Below are 15,044 nucleotides of genomic sequence, written 5' to 3' on the forward strand. Positions count from 1 at the left end.
CCCAACCGTGAAGCACATGGGTGGCAGCATCATGTTGTGGGGGTGCTTTGCTGCAGGAGGGTCTGGTGCACTTCACAAAATAGGTGGCATCATGAGAAAGGAAAATTATGTGGATATATAGAAGCAACATCAGTCAGGAAGTTAAAGCTTGGTCGCAAATGGGTCTTCCAAATGGACAATGACCCCAGGCATACTTCATAAGTTGTGGCAAAATGGCTTAAGGACAACAAAGTCAAGGTATTGGAGTGGCCATCACAAAACCCTGACCTCAATCCTATATAAGAATTTGTGGGCAGAACTGAAAAAGCATATAGGGAGGCCTACAAACCTGACTCAGTTACACCAGCTCTGTCAGGAGGAATGCGCCAAAATTCACGCAATTTATTGTGGGAAGCTTGTGGATTGCTACCCGAAACATTTGACACAAATACTAAATACTAATTGCTACCAAATACTAATTGAGTGTATGTAAACTTCTGACCCACTGGGAATGCGATGAAAGAAATAAAAGCTGAAATAAATCATTCTCTCTTCTATTATTCTGACATTTTACATTCTTAAAATAAAGTGGTGATCCTAACTGACCTAAGACAGGGAATTTTTACTAGGATTAAATGTCAGGAATTGTGAAAAACTGAGTTTAAAGGTATTTGGCTAAGGTGTATAAACTTCCGACTTCAACTGTACATATATATATATATATATATATATATATATATATACATACATACATATATATATATATATAGATAGATATATATATATACATAGATATGATAGATAGAAATATATGCCATACAGTGTCCTATGACTCAGACAAATCAAATGTATTGACTAACAGTGAAATGTTTCACCTTTTGAATGAAAGAATGTGGAAGACCACTTTATTTTAGAAAACATCTGACAGTTCAAATACTTCCCCACTGGGAATGCACTCAAATAAAAAAAATTTGTGTCAAATCTTTCTTAATTCTGAACTGGGAATGCAGATGAAAAAATAAAATGAAATTAATCACAAGGGGTATAAACTTCCGACTTCTGTATTATTCTGACATGACATAGGTGCTATAAAAAAAGTGAATGGATTCTAACACCTTAGCCAAATACCTTAACATTTTTCACATTTGACATTTAACATCCTACATTTCACACATTTTATGTAAAATGTCATAATACAGATTTCTTTCATACAGTGGGTCAGAAAGTTTACATACACTCAAATATATCATTCATTATTACTGGACACAGAATGAAAAGTACATGGATACAAAACATAATATACACAAAAAAAAAAAAAGGAATATGCAAAAATATTATACTATACTATATATCATTTTTTACATAAATATTCCATATACTATGCAATTCATACTGGACACAGAAACGAGGCTAAAAGAATACTACATACTAAAATAAATACTGTATGGCATATGTTATGTACATATTGTGGCTTAATTCCTTTTCCTCATTGAACTGGAAGATGTGAATATTGTGTATTTTGTTGTACCTGGAGGCTGTTGCTATAGTGACAACCAAAAGATACCTGTGTTGTTATGTTTTACTCGTTACTGTTATTCATTATTCACTGTGTATTTATTCCGTGTGTCACTATTTCTATTGTTATCTTTAACTCTGCATTGTTGGAAAAGGACCCGTAAGGAAACATTTCACTGTTAGTCTACACCTGTTGATTTGATTTGTCTGAGTCTGGGACCTGTAGATGGACTTCTCCTTTGCAGAAACTGCAGCAGAGACCCCAGGCAGATCACTGACACACTGAGCAACAGCTCCTGCTTCTGGAAGAGGCGGAGGACAGAAAGACATTTAGCCAGCTGGAGGGATGAATAGAAGAGAGAGAGAGAGAGATATTAAGCCAAACAGAGGGATGGAAAAGAGAGAGAACCAGATAGAACGAGAGAAAGAGAGAGAGGGATTATTTAATAATGCATTACCTCCCACTCCACAGCCGCCCCTACTGAGGCCGTGACTAGTGATTAGTGTCCCAAAATAGTGAAGTAGGGCAGATGGCTATAGAGAGGAGGTCCACAGAGAGTTCCAGTCTAATCCTGGAAGCCAGTGCAGACTCACATCATCGGCTTAGCGCACCACAGCGCAGTGGACCGAGGAGGAGCTACGCTCCACAGAGCAGCCACTGATATGGAATTATTCAACACCAAATTGGTTATATAGGAAGAGGGACACATTAAGTGCATTCTTCACTATACATACACAGCATAGACTAAACTATGCTATAGAGACAGCGGGAGAGACAGGAGGAGTTGAAGACGCTTCATGTAGAGTTACTGTGAGCTCTGACCCAGACATTAAGTGATGACAGTAATGATACGCAGTATTTATGAAGTGTGTTTATCCCCATAACCCTGCCATTAACACCAGTGTACTATACATAGAATAGAAAAGGCTGCACTGTAGAGAAAGAGAAACAGAGGGTAGAAAGGAAGGAAACATTTGAGTGCTTTACCACATCAGCCTTGTGTTCGATCAGGGATGCTTGTCGAACAACAATGAAAACAATGAATCAATGGAAAATGTAGGAATAAAAACAGTATGGGGAAGAACTGAGGTGTTAACAGCTCTGTAGTGTTAACAGCTCTGTGGTGTTAACAGCTCTGGGGTGTTAACAGCTCTGGGGTGTTAACAGCTCTGGGGTGTTAACAGCTCTGGGGTGTTAACAGCTCTGGGGTGTTAACAGCTCTGGGGTGTTAACAGCTCTGGGGTGTTAACAGCTCTGGGGTGTTAACAGCTCTGTAGAGTGTGTGCGTGTGTGTGTGGGGTGTGTCTGACCTGCTGCAGGAGGCCGTAGAGTGCGGTGATGAGGCAGTGGGCCCTGTAGGATCCCAGTGGGTACCGAGAGCTGTCTGTGTCCCCCAGGGGCCTCTGTCCTGCCCCAGGGCCAACACTTACACACAGCACTGGAGACTCCAGGTCAACATCTAGAACAGCCTGCAGCAGCCTCAGGGAACTAGCTGTAGGGTGGAAGGCGAGGGAGGAGAGGCAGAATGAGGCAAGACAGAGGAACGAGAGGATGTGGAGGGGGATGGGGTGGGATTCAAGGAGATTTGGAGTGAGGAGAGGGAGAACGTGGGCAGAGAAGAGAGAGGGGAGAGGTTGAAAGAGGACCCTTTTGCCAAACGCTCATGTACACTGAGATATTAGACCCCTCTAAGGGAGAGAAGAGACAATTAGCGATAGCAGAAAGAGAGAAGGAGAGCGAGCGAGAAAACAAAGACAGAGGGAGGAGGCGGCAGCGGAGGAGAGAGACCGTAGATCACCCTGACAGCCCACTCATACAACAGGGAGACCGAGACACACAACCAGCGGGACATTTCTATCCCAACTCCTCTGTTGGAGGAAGGCCACATAACAGAATTAAAGCCTGTGTAACAATGCTGCTTTGCTCTGCTTAGTGTGGTGGAGCGTTGTTACCCAGTAAGAGGCTGCCTGTCTTCCTCTTCCCAAAGACCAGGGCCTGCACCGTGCTGCCCAGGTTCAACCTGATGCTTTTATGGACCTTGGGATACAGAAAGGGAAGAAAATGACAAGAAATGAAAAGGCAACAACCATAGAACTAGGAATGTAATTTAACAGGATCTCTATGTCAACAACGCTCTCTGTTCAACAACACACTGTCCTACAGTACAAAAAGACAAATGTATTGTCTAACATCAAGGTCTCTGATACATTTTTCTGTTTTGAGTGCCTTATTCAATGTGTGTGTTCCACTGTCAGCTGTAGAGGACAGTGTGTCTCCTCTGGTAAGTCCCCTGCTCCTGTCCTCACTCCAGTGTGTTTTGTACTACATTGTGTAGCCTGTGTAAAGGTCTTCATAAGGGTGTACATTGTGTAGCCTGTGTAAAGGTCTTCATAAGGGTGTACATTGTGTAGCCTGTGTAAAGGTCTTCATAAGGGTGTACATTGTGTAGCCTGTGTAAAGGTCTTCATAAGGGTTAGCGTGACAGAACAACCTGAGCTGAATGAGTGTGCTGCAGGGTGACGAGAGCAGCACAGCAGGGCAGACGGAGGAGAGAGGGAAGAGGAGGAGGAGAGATTCAGAGTAGCCTGCAGTTGGTCCATCAGCCCGGCGTTACACAGCAGCATGGACACAGCTGGGGAGGAGAAAACAAAAAGAGATCACACTCAAGATATTATCCAATATATAAAACATACTACCAATTTAATGTGTGGGTGTGTTGTGTGCCCTTGTGAATGGCACCGACTGGTTCTGTACAAGTGTGTGCCTCTCTTTCAGGCCAGACGGCACAACGCAATCTGTGTTTCTGGGGGACTGTGTGAGTGTGAGAGAGAGAGAGGCAGATGGCAGAGTGTATGAAGGCTGCTCGATGTGCTGCACTTAATGAGAAGGACAGGGTGGCAGACTGAGTTTGTCACCTCTGTCAGTGCAGTGAGGGGGAGGGACAGGCACAGACAGCAGTACAGGTAGCTGAAGGCAGACACTCCGTGTTGGAGGCTTGCAGCTTCCCTGCCAGGTTACTCACTGGAACGCGCCCATAATAAGACAGGAGACAAAATAAGACATCAGACAGAATGCAAGATCATAACAGAGTGAGTACAGCGTGAGTACAGCGTGAGTACAGCAAGAAATAGTGGAGAAGTTATGACGTTGGACCAAAAGCTATAGAGCTGAGTGAATTATGCATGACTGACTCCTTTTGACCCTGTGACCTCACCGTGGTAGAGCAGTTTGAAGTGGATGCCGTCCATCTCATTCTCAGTGGAGCCACTGTTCTGCATCAGGCACAGCAACCTCAGAGCCAGAGGGAGAGAGCCCACGGCGAGAGATTGGGAGAGGGATAAGGGGGAGAAATAAGTAACTAGAGCGAAAGATGAAAGAGCAAGAAAGAGGCCAAAAACACTCATTTCCATACTCCCCTGGCTGCCTTTTATTTACATTAGATAGTCACCCTACAGCATTATAGGTTAATATAAGTATATAAACTCAACAAAAAAAGTAACGTCCCTTTTTCAGGACCCTTTCTTTCAAAGATCATTTGTAAAAATCTAAAAAACTTGACAGATCTTCATTGTAAAGGGTTGTAAACACTGTTTCCCATGCTTGTTCAATGAACCATAAACAATTCATGAACATGCACCTGTGGAACGGTCGTTAAGACACTAACAGCTTACAGACGGTAGGCAATTAAGGTCACTGTTATGTAAACTTAGGACACTAAAAGAGGGCTTTCTACTGACTCTGAAAAACACCAAAAGAAAGATGCCCAGGGTCCCTGCTCATCTGCGTGAACGTGCCTTAGGCATGCTGCAAGTAGGCATGAGGACTACAGATGTTGCCAGGACAATAAATAGCAATGTCCGTACTGTAAGACGCCTAAGACTGCGCTGCAGGGAGACAGGACGGACAGCTGATCGTCCTCGCATTGGTAGACCACGTGTAACAACACCTGCCCAGGATCGGTACATCCGAACATCACACAGGTACAGGATGGCAGCAACAACTGCCCGAGTTACACCAGGAATGCACAATCCCTCCATCAGCGCTCAGACTGTCCGCAATAGGCTGAGAGAGGCTGGACTGAGGGCTTGTATAGGCCTATTGTAAGGCAGGTCCTCACCAGACATTACCGGCAACAAGGTTGCCTATGGGCACAAACCCACCGTCGCTGGAGCAGACAGGACTGGCAAAAAGTGCTCTTCACTGACGAGTCGCGTTTTTTTTCTCACCAGGGGTGATGGTCAGATTCGCGTTTATCGTCGAAGGAATGAGCATTACACCGAGGCCTGTACTCTGGAGCAGGATTGATTTGGAGGTGGAGGGTCCGTCATGGTCTGGGGCGGTATGTGACAGCAGCATCGGACTGAGCTTGTTGTCATTGCAGGCAATCTCAACGCTGTGTGTTACAGGGAAGACATCCTCCTCCCTCATGTGGTACCCTTCCTGCAGGCTCATTCTGACATGACCCTCCAGTATGACAATGCCACCGGTCATACTGCTCGTTCTGTGCGTGATTTCCTGCAAGACAGGAATGTCAGTGTTCTGCGAAGAGCCCGGATCTCAATCTCATTGAGCACGTCTGGAACCTGCTGGATCGGAGGGTGAGGGCTAGGGCCTCACAGCAGGTGAGGTGCCTTGAACTTGCAGGTGCCTCACAGCAAGAACTGGCAAATCTGGTGCAGTCCATGAGGAAAAGATACACTGCAATACTTAATGCAGCTGGTGGCCACACCAGATACTGACTGTTACTTTTGATTTTGACCCCCATTTGTTCAGGGACACATTATTCAATTTATGTTAGTCACATGTCTGTGGAACTTGTTCAGTTTGTCTCAGTTGTTGTGACTTGTTATGTTCATACAAATATTTACACATGTTAAGTTTGCTGAAAATAAACACAGTTGACAGTGAGAGGACGTTTCTTTTTTTGCTGAGTTTATTCATGCAAATTAAACTGTGCAGCGTGTTCTAGTGGGAGAGCTGATGGTAACGTCAAAGCACATTTTCTTCTATTGCACTTGATATCACGCTACAGAGTGAAGCCGCTTTGTTCTCCCTGCAACTACACCAAACAAAAATATCAACTGCAACATGTAAAGTGTTGATCCCATGTTCCATGAGCTGAAATTGTTTTTAAAAAATCCCAGAAATGGTCCATACACAGAAAAAGCTTATTATTCTCAAGTGTTTACATCCGTGTTAGTGAGCATTTTTCATTTTCCAAAATAATCCATCCACCTGAGAGGTGTGGCATATAAATAAGCTGATTAAACAGCATGATCATTACACAGGTGCACCTTGTGCTGTGGACAGTAAAAGGTCACTTTTAAATGTGTTGTTTGTCACACACAATGCTACAGGTGTCTCAAGTTTTGAGGGAGTGTGAAATTAGCATGCTGACTGCACGAATGTCCACCAGACCTGTTGCCAGACAATGGAATGTTCCTTTCTCGACATCGTTTTAAAGAATTAGGCAGTACGTCCAACTGGCTTCACAACCGCAGACCACGTAATGACGCCAACCCAGGACCTCCACATCCGGCTTCTTCACCTGCGGGATCGTCTGAGACCAGCAAAACCGACAGCTGATGAAACTGAGGAGTATTTCTCTCTGTAATAAAGTCCTTTTGCGGAGACAGTCTGATTGGCTGGTCCTTTGCCCTCCCAGGTCCACCCATGCCTGCACCCCTGCCCAGTCATGTGAAATCAATAGATTAGGGCCTAATGCATTTATTTAAATTGACTGATTTCCCTATATGAATTGTAACTCAGTAAAGTTGTTTAAAATTGTTGCATGTTGCATTTATATTTTTGTTCAGTATACATGGATCTTCTTTACCAATTGTATTTGTAACATGAGGATATATGGCTATTATATAGATAGACCATATATATAAATAATGGTATACTCTCATTTTTTCTCCTTACCTCCTGTCCCCTGGCTGCTCTCCAGGCCCAGTCTCTGGAGCACCTGTAGCAGAGTGGGTCTGAGTAGGGTACACAGGCCGGCCTTACAGCCCCGCCGGCCCTGCAGGAAACTCCCCAGCACCTCTACAGCACTTTCTGCCAGGGGAGCTTCTCTGGTACACACCATGCCCTACAGACACAGAGAGGCAGGGGTTCATGCAGAGAGCTGGGGTTGGCAAAGAAACAGGCTTGTGCCAGGTCTCTGGACAGTACACGGGGTCTCCCTCCCTCAACAGCAAGTTCAGTATGACAGTGGGGCTCTTCTTCAGCAGAGTCAGCAGGGCTGTGTTGTCTGGATCCTGGTTCTGCTCTGACGGGCCCTCTGTCTTCTTACTGTTTGTGTCTGACTGCAGTGTGGCCTCAGCACGGTGGGACAACCACAGCTCCAGGACCCGGGGCCCAAAGTGCTCGGCCAGCTCTGGGTAGCGGAGAAGGAAGTGTAGGAGTGGAGGGTGGTGGGTGTAGAGGGAGGCGAAACTGGGGCTGGAGGACAGGGCCTTGCTGATGCAGTTTTGAGGAGCCTGGACAAGAGAAGGGGGGGCAGAGGACTAAAGAATGAGAAGGAAGTCTTACAGGTGCACAACTCTGATGCTTAAGGTCAGTTGTTGTGACTTGACTAACAAGAAACAGAAGAGTTATGGCTTTGTACATTCATCAACCACTTAAATTTACCAATAAGGTGTTGAGGAATAATGGAGACTTGCAGAGCCATGTCCTTAATTCCCTCATGAGTTCCAAATATCTCTGTCGCCCTGCGTGAGTTTTCTCATGCGCGTGATGTCAGAATGCTCTCACTGTTCCATGTGATTGTTACGCAACAGGACAGTTACCCGCACTGCCCTCAAACCAAGGTACGCTGCCTACTAATTATATATAGGCTGTTTCAACTTGTCAATTTCAAATGATTTTCTAACAACAGTTTGAATTGATGCGTGTTCCGCCTCCTCGTTAATTTGCATAAGAACTAGCCCATTTCACTGCTGTGAACAATTTATGTTTGAGGCTTTACTGAGCGGACAAACTTCTCTCTTCAATGAGAGCCCAAGCACTTGTGTTTCCCCAGAGCATGAATGAAGACATTGCACATCTCTAGTCAGAACAGGCCTTGCACAAACGTTTCCCCCCAGCTCATTTTCTGGCTGGCGCCTGCATTGTGTTGTTTTCCTTACAAGGTTGTTTTCCTTACAAATTGGACATGTGTGCATTCCTATCAAAGTAAGTGGCTTATTTTCTGTATATCTTGTTGTTTCTGCTGTAGCACACCATATGTATGTATGGATCATAATGTCTTTACTGTTTTATTCACGTTTTCAAGTACTGGTGACAAATCATGCACTCCGATTCTTTCATAGATTGTACTGGACACACTTGATATGTGTAAAATACTTTTTTGAATGTAGTACTGATTATGATGAGCTGATGCTAAGCTATTTGCCAGCTATGTGTGGCACCGTGTTTGTTGACATCATACAATGCATTCTGGTTGTCACGTAAGCTTCTGTCAGACCAAAGATGTTATACCAATGATGTTCACTCAAATGAATTATGGTGCTTTCAAGACAACTGTAAAATCACGACGTCAATGATCTTCAGATCGGAAAGTCGGAGGTCTGGAAAAAGGCCCGAGTTCCCAAGTTGGAATTCCGAGTTTTATGACAGTTCAAAAAAAACATCCCAGTCGGAGCTCGTTTTTTTCAGAGTTTCCAGTTATCTTGAATAAACTGAAGTCGGAGATTTCCCAGTTCCCAGTCATTTTGAATGCAACATCAGTTTGTAACTTTGGTACCTCAGGGTTGCCAGCTCAGACGCCCTTTTCCAGGGGTTTAATTTGAATTAGTATAAACTTCCCCCCTGGAGCTCGAGGGCGCCGGGCTCCCCAGTATTAATCATTCCTGCCACCATCATTACGCACACCTGCTTCCTTCGTCACGCGCATCAGCGATCCTTTGGACTCACCTGGACTCAATCACCTGTTATTTCCTTCCCTATATCCGTCTGTCCTCCAGCTTGGTTCCCCGCTTCCGCATTAACGTTCCTATGTTGTTTTGTTACCCGTGTGCTGACGCTGTTTCTGTCTCGTGCCTTGTCTGTTCCTCAATAAATGTTTGACTCCCCAAACCTGCTTCTCGACTCCAGCGTCGGTCCTTACACATAGTAATATTTCCTGCATCATATCCCCCCATTTCTACCCCCCACGAACTTGAAAACCCCCCATAAATGAAATTTACCCCCCCCACAAACTGCCCTAAAATGGTTTCATCCCTGTTTAGCTTTCACGTTACGGTTAGGCTAGGCAGTAGGCTTGTATCTGGTGTGATGATCTGTGAGGTGAAAACATTTTCTTTGCTTTGTGATTTGTCAAATATAGTAAACAGCTTGTCAAGTCATGTGCTCCGGTTCTTGTATATACTGTAACAAGTACATCGACGATTTGTAATATGCTGAAAAGTGGCTCTAAACTAAGTTCATATTTTTCTGGCAATGAGCGCAGCCATCTTTGACTTTGTTTATTTGCATCTTATAGTGAATGGCATTCTGGGATTAGAGAGTATTTGCCAAGTCAAACATAAAAAACATGGTTACCATCATAAAGAATTTAGCTGCTGTAAGCTTAGTTGACACGCATTTATTTTCTAAAAAACATTACATTAGTCTCTTGTGCTCACCAGAGATGTGGTACATCAGCACAACCTGTCATTTAGACTGGTTTATGGAATGAGTTTGGCTGTGGATGTGTACCGAGTGATGCTTGGATGAAGAAGTTTGCATTCATCTTTTACAATAAAAGGTCAAATTGAGGAATAAAGTTTAAAACGTTTATTTTCCATCAGTACCATAAAATATTTAGATGCTGTTCAGATGACAATGCTGTTTAGATGCGTTTGTTGCGTCATACATTCTGTTGCTACTGTCCCAAACACATATTTGAGATCGTACGCTGCAGGGACCACTCATCAACGATCACAAATACGTGATCATACACGTCAAAGGGTTGAGGACTAGAGTTGTGTTAGCACTGTTGTGGACATAAAAGGGAAAACTCTCTCTCTTTCGGTATCATTAATAACCAGCTTTCAAAAAGAAAGGCATTTATAGTTGATGTAACTCCATAACCGAGTTCCAAGAATAAAGAGTGTTAGTTGGAGCCTTTTGCACCAAAGTGGGATTTCATTGACTATAACTTCAGTTAAAAACTTGAACAACCCTGCAATTTATTACATGTTGAGCGTCAGCAGCCCACTGTTATCATCCTATTGAAATGAGTTGACTTACCCAGTCCTGGTCGGGGCTCTTGTCCTGTGTGACAGACAGCAGGTAGAGGGCAGACCTGAGCACACAGGGAGGCAGGGCCGAGTCTCCCTGCTCCTGCACCGAGCACAGCAGAGTCACCACACAGGAGAACACCGTGGAGTCAGGGAGCAGCCTGGTACACACACACACACACACACACACACACACACACACACGTTTAATGATGCACATGCACAAACGCAACGATTGATGGTGCAGTGATAGGTACAGGAAGTGTATTGTATTGTACACACACACACACACACACACACACACACAGAGTGTACAAAACATTATGAACACCTTCCTAACATTGGGTTGCACCCTTTTTTCAGAACAGCCTCAATTAGTCGGGGCATGGACTCTACAAGGTGTAGAAAGCATTCCACAGGGATGCTGGCCCATGTTGACTCCAATGCTTCCCACAGTTGTGTCAAGTTGGCTGGATGTCCTTTGGTGGACTATCCTTGACAAACACGGAAAACTGTTGAGTGTGAAAAACTCAGCAGCGTTGCAGTTCTTGACACATTCAAACCAGGGCGCCTGGCACCTACTACCATACCCCATTCAAAGGCACTTAAATCTTTTTCACCTTGAACCTCTGAAGGACACACATACACAATCCATGCCTCAAGGCTTAAAAATCCTTCTGTAGCATGTCTCCTCCCCTTCATCTACACTGATTAAAGTGGGTTTAACAAGTGGCATCGAGCCTCCCGGGTGGCGCAGTGGTTAAGGGCGCTGTACTGCAGCGCCATCAGATTCCCTGGGTTCGCGCCCAGGCTCTGTCGTAACCGGCCGCGACCGGGAGGTCCGTGGGGCGACGCACAATTGGCCTAGCGTCGCCCGGGTTAGGGAGGGCTTGGTCGGTAGGGGTGTCCTTGTCTCATCGCGCACCAGCGAATCCTGTGGCGGGCTGGGCGCAGTCTGCGCTAACCAAGGTGGCCGGGTGCATGGTGTTTCCTCCGGCGCATTGGTGCGGCTGGCTTCCGGGTTGGATGCACGCTGTGTTAAGAAGCAGTGCGGCTAGGTTGGGTTGTGTATCGGAGGACGCATGACTTTCAACCTTCGTCTCTCCCGAGCCCGTACGGGAGTTGTAGCGATGAGACAAGATAGTAGCTACTACAACAATTGGACACCACGAAATTGGGGAGAAAAAGGGGTGATTTTTTTTTTTTTATACAAAAAAACAAGTGGCATCGATAAGGGATCATAGTTTTCACCTGGATTCACCTGGTCAGTCTATGTCATGGAAAGAGCAGGTGTTCCTAATATTTTGTAGACTCAGTATGTATATATATATATATATATATATATATATATATATATATATATATACACACATACACACACACACACATGCACATACTCACATACATAACCCTCTCATGCTAAGTAAACCACTGGCCGCAGTAAACAGACATCTTTCAAAGCAATGCCGTGTCGTTAATAACCATACAACTATGCCAGTGTCTACATGTCCCCAAGTACCTGTCTCCATGCTGCAGGGCCAGGTGCAGCAATGTGAGCAGACAGTAGTGAGTGGCCCTGGGGCCGGCAGGGTCACATTGGGGCCCTGGGGACTCACACAGCAGAGAGGGCCACTCACACACACACGACAACACAGAGAGGGCAGGCTGGACCTCAACACAGCCTCTATCTCCTCACAGTCCTGGGAACAGAGAGAGAGAGACAGAGAGCGAGAGAAAACACACTGATACCAGTTCTCAGTAGACCTTTTCATTGTTGAATTGCATCACAGTCACAAACAGAACATCCACACCACTCGTTACCCGGCATAATAAAGTCCAAAGGCCTTCGCCACAGACTTTAAGTGCTACAAAGTGCTTTACCGTGACATGAAACCTTAAGGCTACTGTGTTTTTCGTGGCTAATGTGTTGTGTCAGTACCTTGTGGGAGGATGCTGGCTGCAGGGTCTGGTTGGGACAGAAGAGACACACTGAGCCTCTGCAGAAAACCACAGCGGACTGCATTCAGAGCTGGGTTTCTACCGTGAGATGAGAAAGAGTGAGTGAGTGTGAAAGAAAGAAAGAAAGAAAGAAAGAGAGGGACAACTAAGAAAGGTAGATGTTATCTTCTATACACTATATCTAATAATGGTATCAAACCTACTCCTGTGTGCAGTAAGTGTTCTGACTTAGCATTTCAATTGAGTTAAAAAAAAATATCCAAATGCACTTTGGACTCAGTTTCATTACAGCTCATAGGGGAGAGTTACAGTTAGTGAACCTCAAGCACAACCACATAGCCAGCCTGGCCTGTGAGCTTCCTCTTCGTCTGCACACAAAACAGACAAGACTGATCCACCGATGAGAGAAGAGCTTTCATGGCTAGACTGAAACCAAGTGACGTGAAATAAGCTTCTGTGTGTCACCTCTCACTTTCCTGGGCACTTTTACTGGGTCAACTCAATAACAAGTCCACACTATAACAGAGCCATTAGCAATTACCTGTCTGGGGGGTGACAGTGGTCTGTGTTTGTGTGTGTTCTCAGGTTCTCCTGTTACCTGTTTCCTGCACAGAGGACAGCTTTGTGCTCCAGAGCCAGCCTGAAGAAACCAGAGGATGATGGAAAGAAGAGAGGAAGAAGAATGGAGGAAGTGGGGGATGAGTCAGAGGTATGGTGGGAGGACAGAGACATGGGCCATTATACCTGGGGGTGAGGAAAACGATGATGGAAAGAAATGATCCCCCTACCCCCGGACAACATGCCTCCCGCAGTTTGGCAGCGAAGAGGGGCATGAGGGAGGGTAGAAGGGAGAACTGGTATGACAGGATGGAGAAGAAGTGCTGAAGCACCTGGGCTCTGGGGGCAGGGCTCACAATGCCTCTACACATATAGACACATGGTGCGTGAATGTGTGTGTGCTGGGGGCGAAGCTCACTGTGCCTCTACACATACAGTGCCTTGCGAAAGTATTCGCCCCCCTTGAACTTTGCGAACTTTTGCCACATTTCAGGCTTCAAACATAAAGATATAAAACTGTATTTTTTTGTGAAGAATCAACAACAAGTGGGACACAATCATGAAGTGGAACGACATTTATTGGATATTTCTTTTTTTTTAACAAATCAAAAACTGAAAAATTGGGCGTGCAAAATTATTCAGCCCCCTTAAGTTAATACTTTGTAGCGCCACCTTTTGCTGCGATTACAGCTGTAAGTCGCTTGGGGTATGTCTCTATCAGTTTTGCACATCGAGAGACTGAAATGTTTTCCCATTCCTCCTTCCAAAACAGCTCGAGCTCAGTGAGGTTGGATGGAGAGCATTTGTGAACAGCAGTTTTCAGTTCTTTCCACAGATTCTCGATTGGATTCAGGTCTGGACTTTGACTTGGCCATTCTAACACCTGGATATGTTTATTTTTGAACCATTCCATTGTAGATTTTGCTTTATGTTTTGGATCATTGTCTTGTTGGAAGACAAATCTCCGTCCCAGTCTCAGGTCTTTTGCAGACTCCATCAGGTTCTCTTCCAGAATGGTCCTGTATTTGGCTCCATCCATCTTCCCATCAATGTTAACCATCTTCCCTGTCCCTGCTGAAGAAAAGCAGGCCCAAACCATGATGCTGCCACCACCATGTTTGACAGTGAGTATGGTGTGGTCAGGGTGATGAGCTGTGTTGCTTTTACGCCAAACATAACGTTTTGCATTGTTGCCAAAAAGTTCAATTTTGGTTTCATCTGACCAGAGCACCTTCTTCCACATGTTTGGTGTGTCTCCCAGGTGGCTTGTGGCAAACTTTAAACAACACTTTTTATGGATATCTTTAAGAAATGGCTTTCTTCTTGCCACTCTTCCATAAAGGCCAGATTTGTGCAATATACGACTGATTGTTGTCCTATGAACAGAGTCTCCCACCTCAGCTGTAGATCTCTGCAGTTCATCCAGAGTGATCATGGGCCTCTTGGCTGCATCTCTGATCAGTCTTCTCCTTGTATGAGCTGAAAGTTTAGAGGGACGGCCAGGTCTTGGTAGATTTGCAGTGGTCTGATACTCCTTCCATTTCAATATTATCGCTTGCACAGTGCTCCTTGGGATGTTTAAAGCTTGGGAAATCTTTTTGTATCCAAATCCGGCTTTAAACTTCTTCACAACAGTATCTCGGACCTGCCTGGTGTGTTCCTTGTTCTTCATGATGCTCTCTGCGCTTTTAATGGACCTCTGAGACTATCACAGTGCAGGTGCATTTATACGGAGACTTGATTACACACAGGTGGATTGTATTTATCATCATTAGTCATTTTGGTCAACATTGGATCATTCAGAG

At 44.9% G+C, this 15,044-nt stretch overlaps 1 pseudogene; it reads right to left on the reverse strand.

The window, feature by feature from the left end:
* LOC135555241 (meiosis inhibitor protein 1-like) overlaps positions 1-15,044 on the reverse strand; it is a 32,259-nt pseudogene that overhangs the window by 7,556 nt on the left and 9,659 nt on the right.

This window comes from Oncorhynchus masou, chromosome 15 (genome assembly GCF_036934945.1).
Source record: "Oncorhynchus masou masou isolate Uvic2021 chromosome 15, UVic_Omas_1.1, whole genome shotgun sequence".
Taxonomy (NCBI): Eukaryota; Metazoa; Chordata; class Actinopteri; order Salmoniformes; family Salmonidae; genus Oncorhynchus; species Oncorhynchus masou.